Here is a 6,977-nt window from a genome sequence, read left to right as displayed (position 1 = left end):
TTCCAGAAGGATCAACATATATTTTCGTTCCATGAGCCATAGGTGTTTTGATAGATGAACAGTTTTCCATATTAAATTTCTTCAGAATATCTAAAATATATTTTGTTTGACAGATAAAGATACCCGAAGATAATCGTTTTACATGAAGACCTAAAAAGAAGTTCATCTCACCCATCATGCTCATTTAAAAACGCGAAACCATTAAAGCAGAAAAGTTTTTGCAGTATTTTGGGTTTGTAGATCCAAATATTATGTCGTCTACATAAATTTGTATCAAAATAATATCAGACTTTTCCGTTTTAATGAATAGGGTTGTGTCAATATTACCTTTCGAGAAGCCTGACTTTACCAGAAATTCTGATAAAATGTCATACCAGGCTCTCGGAGCTTGTTTAACACCGTAAAGAGCTCGGTCAAGGATATAGGCATGATCCAGCTTTGACTGATCAACAAAACCCTCCGGTTGTAAAACGTAGACTTCCTCCTTGAGAAGACCATACAGAAATGATGTCTTGACGTCCATCTGGTACACTGTGAAGTTCTTGTGTGACGCGTACGCCAGAGACATTCGTATTGTTTCAATCCTTGCAACCGGGGCAAAAGTTTCGTCGTAGTCAACGCCTTCTTGTTGTATCCTTTAGCGACGAGCCGGGCCTTATTTCTGACCACAACACCATCTTCGTCCTTTTTATTTTTGAATACCCATTTTGTACCGATAATTGTCTTATTGTTGGGACGAGGTACCAATCTCCAGACTTTGAGTGCTTCGAACTGGTTCAGCTCCTCTTGCATGGCTAGTATCCAATCCGGATCAGCTAAGGCTTCGGATACCTTAGTCGGCTCAATATTACTCAAGAACGTGGAGTATAAACACTAATTAGCTGTCGCAGACCGTGTACGAATGGGTGCTGATAGATCACCAATAACTTGATGCATTGGGTGATTTTTGGTCCACTTCTTGCTATGAGGTAGGGGAATATAGGAGCTTTGATCTGAGTTTTGATCAGTATAGGTACTTGGGGAGTTTATAGGAATAGGTTTAGCTGAAGGTTCAATATTAGAAACTGGAATAGGTTGAATATCTGGTTGAGGTAGAATATTTTCGTCTTGTTCGACCGATACCTCTTGCATTTCAGAATTTTCACCTTCTTCACGCTGAACTGGATTGTTAGGATTTTCCATTTCTTTTTCTTCATCCACCACTTCAGTTTCTTCTTCTGTTTCAGTTACTAGCACATCGGGAGATGGACCAGATAACTATTGTTCAGTTGGAATATCCCTGGACAAAACATTAGACTGATTAGATTTATTTTCAAAATATTCTTCATAAAAGTTCTCAAATAATGAATCTAAATCAGCTTTATTAGAATTAGAAGACTCAGGTTGATCAGCTTTCTGCCTAGTATTAATTATCAGCCCGGGTCCTGAACTGAATTGTTCAGAAGCCACATCAATGACTTCATCAAAAGATATGTTCACGCTTTCATTGATGATTTTGGTCCTTTTATTGTAGACCCTATACACAGCAGATGTCTTAGAGTAGCCAACAAAAACCGCTGAACTTCCCTCTGTCCTCTTTGTCATTTACAATAAAGCACCTGCAACCAAAAACTTGGAAGAATTTGATATTAGGTATTCTTTTATTTATTATTTCATACGGAGTTTTACCAAACCTTTTATGAACGAGTGAGCGGTTCTGGGTAAAACAAGCAGTTGCTACTGCTTCAGCCCATAAAAATAATGGAAGTTTCGAGCAGGTAAGTAATGTCCTCGCCGCTTCCACCAAAGTTATGTTCTTTCGCTCAACGACACCATTCTGTTACGGTGTCCGGGCTACCGAAAATGTATGTGAAATACCAATGGATTCGAGGAATGAACCGAGTATGTTGTTCTTGAATTCAGTTCCGTTGTCAGTTTTGATTTTCTGAACTAGTAGTTGCAGATTATTTTGGACTGTCTTCAAGAATGAAATTATCGTCTCGGCCGCTTCATCCTTTGACCGTAGAAAATGAACCCAGGTATATCTGGAATAGTCATCGATTATGACGAACACATATTTCTTACCATTTATGCTTTGGACTCTCATAGGACCATAGAGATCCATATGGAGTAAGTGTAGAGGACATTCGGTGTTGAACTCTGTCTTCAGCTTGTGTGAAGCTTTCTTCAGTTTGCTCATCTCACATGCGCCGCATACGTGGTCTTTATGAAACTTCAGGTCTGGGATGCCTTTAACCAAGTTGTCACAAACCAACTTGTTGAGATATTTGAAATTTAAGTGTGAAAGTCACCGATGCCATAGCAAATTCTGCTTCAAGGATGCTTTGGTTTTCAAGCAGACGTCAATATCTACTTGTGTATTGGATAGATCAATCGTGTAGAAATTTGATCTTCTGATTCCAGCTAAGAGCTCCTTACCATCAGTAGTTCSGATGYTGCATTGGTTAGCTTTAAAACAGACTTCTAAATTCTTATCACAAAATTGACCTATGCTAAACAGATTATGTCCAAGTCCTTCGACAAACGACACTTTCTTAATCATTAAGTTCCCAKRAATTACGTCACYRTATCCAAGGATAGGCGCGTATTGATCGTTTCCAAATCTTACCGTACCTCCAAAAGATTCAACATAGTTAGCTAATAATTTCTTTCTACCAGTCATGTACTTAGAACATCCGGAGTCTAAGAACCACACATGCCAGTTAACCTGCAAAAGTGAATCAATTAGGTTTTGGTACCCATTTTAGTTTTGGACCTTTAAGCGCAGTTTTCGTTGGTGGTATATTGTATGTACCGAACCAACGTTCTTTAAAATGCAATTTCTTAGATAAAGCAGAAAACACAGAATGCATGAAATGATAAGGCTTAAAAGAAGTAAAAGACTTAAGTAATTCATTCACTCCACACGGAGAACAATTATTTTTACCATTTCTAATATCAAGCAATTCATCAACTGAATATCTTTTTACAGAATTATTTAATATCGAATCATTTAATACATATTTAGTAAAATTATTCTTCTTCAGTCAAGTTGAAGATTTGTCTTCTTCTTTTACTCTCCAAACCGTCTTAAACTTCAACGCTTTATCTGAAATAGGAAAAATAAAATCGTTAGATTTAAGTGAATGATGAACTTTTTGTTTATTTTTCTTTGTAAGCTTCTTCTGTTTCCTTGAATTCTTTTTGGTTTTATTCTTTTTATAATACACATCCTCGGAAACATGTTTTTCATTAAAATTCTTTTCAAAATCTGAAGCTAACTCGGAAACATGTAAATCTTCAATTTTATTTAAAAATTCTTGTTTTTGTTTATTAATTGAAAGTCGTTCTTTAGTTAAAATCTTTTCCAGCTGAATCACTTGTTTTTCTAAAATTAGAGTAGGAGTATAAAGCTTTGGTTCAACAGGTTTTAATTCAAGCTCTGCCTTTAAATAACTGTGAAAATAATCTGTTGAAAATGCAGAGTCTTGATTTTTATAACTTTCATTAAATTTGTATAATCAAACGAAACCTTCATTTTGTCTTTTCTTTATCGATTGTAATCTTCTTGTTGTTCCACCTCATCAGAAGATTTTGTAAATTTTACTGAAAACTCGGGACCGCAATCAAGATATTCAAATTTGTATAAAGTCGGGGCATAATATATAGTTTTTCCTAAAAAATTCGGATTTTCATACCCCCAACCCTTCCTGAGGGTTAAAAATCTTGTTTCAGATGGTTTGTTAAGAAAAATGGCTTGATCAGTTTGTCCTCTTTTATACAAAACTTCTTCTTTGGACTTCAGTTTTTCATTTAAATGAATTATTTGAAGCTAACTATTTGTTCTTCATTTACCGATTCTAATGATTTATATTGTTCCTTTAAATCAGATAATTCGGTTTTTAAGATATTGGACTTTTCATCAAATGATTTGGATTCAGATAACAAAGATTTAGCCCAGTCCAAATTTCCAGCATTTTCATCAAATAATTTGATGTATTTTTCAAATTTATTTGAACACATTTTTTCTGTTTTTAACTCTTGCTGGAAAGATTGGAGTTTGAGCATCATCTTATGCATCTGTTTTATGCATGATTGCTCCAATACCTCTTCTTCCATTTCCGCACCCTGTTCTTCTCCTTCATTTGAAGAACAGCATTCAGAGTTAGCCATCAAACAGACATGTGCAACAGCTTCAGTTTCTTTCTCTTCATCTGTCAAGTTTAGCCAGTGATCATCCTCAGCCATGAGAGCTTTTCCCGCATCTCGTTGTTTAGAGAGAAGAAATTTATTTTTGTAGTAGTCGGTATTTCGAGTTACCAGCTTTCTACAATTTATAGCAAAGTGGCCTAGCTTTCCACAGTTATAGCATTTTGTGTTATCGTCAGCTACACCTCTGACAAACTTCTTCTTCTCTTCCGGCTTCTTCTCGTACTTCTTCTCGAACCTCTTTTCTTCATATTTCTTCTTCTCACCGAATTTGTCTTTGTATTCATATTTTGAGCCCGATGAGAATATTTGGTTGCTCGCGTGTGGCCGTTTCAGAAATTTCTTTTGGAATGCTTTAGTCAGCATCGCCATGGCATGTTTTAACTCAGACATTTCAGAGTCTGAATCTGAGTTGTTACTTTCTTCATCTTCAGATTCACTTGATTGGCTAATTTCTTTTATTTGTTTCCCATATCTGCTTTTTGCTTTCTTCTCTTTCTTTTCAGACACGAAAGCCAAAGGATCAGCAACTTCCTTTTCTTTCTTCTTCTTGGAATTTCGGATCTCCAAAACATCTTCCTCGTCCTACTTTAGAGTTTCATAGATTTCATGTACATCAATATCAGATAATGATTTATTTAATCTGATATGATTAGCAAATGGTTTCCACTCTGGTTGAAGATTGTTGAGGAATTTAACATTTATCTCTATTATAGTTTTAGAGATTCCGTTCTTTGTCAGCTCATTTAGCAGTCTGGTAAGCCTATCATAGAGATCGGCTCTCACCAAGCCTTGAACTCTTCATATGCAGATATGCAATTAGTAATCTTCAATTGAGTTCCCACTCTAGAACCCATCATCATTTTTTTAATTTGAACCCACATGCTATGACCAGATGATTTATGACTGTCAATATTGGTGTAGATGTCATTGGTCAATGCTTGCATCATGTAGGACTTGCAAAGCACATCAGCATGAGCTCTCTCTTTCTCTTGAGCAGTGAATCTGAATTTCTCCTTGATAACTCTTTGAGCAGGTTTGCCTTCTTCTGGAACAGTAGGTGTCTCTCAATAGAATACAGTAGGACCTTCCATCAAGGACTCCATAATCAGATCACCTTCTTTCATTCTCTTTATAAGATTGAGGAATCTATCTCTCCATTGATTTTAGTCTCCTCGGAACAGCACTGGTGGCTTGGTGTCAGTACCAATAGTCATTGCTTCTCTTGAACTCATTTTATCAGTTAGTATGATGTAGGATCAACTGTAGTTCAAAATTTGTATTAAAGGATCAGTATTCAAAAATATATCAGATAAATCTCAAACAAGAACATGCACACATTCAAGACTTAGACAAATTTAAGCACACAAGCTTATCTGGATTAGAAATCCGGTCAAGCTTATCCGGATTAGAAGTCCGGACAAAGAAGACTTGAACTTTTCAACTAAAGGAAGTTATCCGGATAAGAAGTCCGGACAATAAAGAACTTTAAATTGCACAAAGATATCACGTAATCTGGAAGTAAAATCCGGTGAGTTTCAACACTTAGTCAAAGTTTAAGCAATTAAAGAATTTCAATACGGACAAAGCAAAACTCAATACGGACAAGGCGTAAAAATCAATTTGGATTAAAAATCTCAAATCGGACGATTACAACACTTAGTCAAATTTTCAAAAATGTAATACAGACGTAAAAAGTCAACAAGTCAAGGTCAACAAAGTCAACTAATCAAAGTACGAACAAGTCCGCTTAAAATAAAAATCGCTCAAAAAGTCAAAGATTTAAATCGGTCATAAATGAAAGTCAAAATCCGTTCACGAATCCGTTCAAATAGTCAATAATCTTCCTTGTTTTGTGAGATCCACAACTGACTTGATAAATCTTAGCAAGAAAATGATTATGTGATCCACATGCAAAACCATAGATTTTGTGAATAGGAGGAGATACAACAGGTGGACTGACGACTACAGATTTCAGAAAAGTTGGAAAGGTAATAACAGGTATGATTATAATAATTGGTATGGATCTTACTGCATTTATGATCACCCTATTAAAAGTGCGAAAAAGAAAATATTTAATAAGAATAGATGGTTTGGCAGTTATAACATCCCACAACCTGATACTAACAAAGAAGGACCCAAGTTCGTTTAGGTACCAAAATCTGTCTGATCTTATTTAGCAGGTGCGTCATTACTGCGCTGATCAGAAATTCATACATATGATGCACAAATTCAGGGGGATTTGTAAACTGTCCAAATAAGGCTTCTGAATAAATCAGTTCAGGGGACGCTCTTAACTGATTATGGTTTCTAAACACCAAGTTTTGGACCCATGCTAAAAATGTTTCCATTTTTTTTAATTTTTTTGAGTTGAACTGGAATATTACTTAAATCTTCTTTCTAGGGGGAGTCTCTAAAAGTTTTTGAATAAGTGTTTTCGGATAGTGTACAGTTTTTTTAAGGAAACGAGTACTTTTTCTGAATAGGTATTTCCTGAGATTTTACTTGCGTAATTTCTCATCGAACATAATTCCAATACATGTTTCAGCTATTCTTCAAACTGTTATTATCACGTCTTTTAAATTGAAAATCATTTTCGGTGATAATACACTCATTTGTATTCAAAGGTTATTTTCTGATATTTTTTTACTTTGATTGATATACATTCGTTAATTTTTGAATATCAGAGTCTGTAAACTTGTTCTTACAGATCTTCATTCATTTCTCTCATGTACTGAATAATCTGATTTCGTAAATCAGTCCTTCATTGTTTGTGCTTAAACGATATA

Source organism: Cynara cardunculus, assembly GCF_001531365.2.
Source record: "Cynara cardunculus var. scolymus isolate 2C chromosome LG 13, CcrdV1, whole genome shotgun sequence".
In the NCBI taxonomy this organism is placed as follows: Eukaryota; Viridiplantae; Streptophyta; class Magnoliopsida; order Asterales; family Asteraceae; genus Cynara; species Cynara cardunculus.
This window is presented reverse-complemented; position numbering follows the sequence as displayed.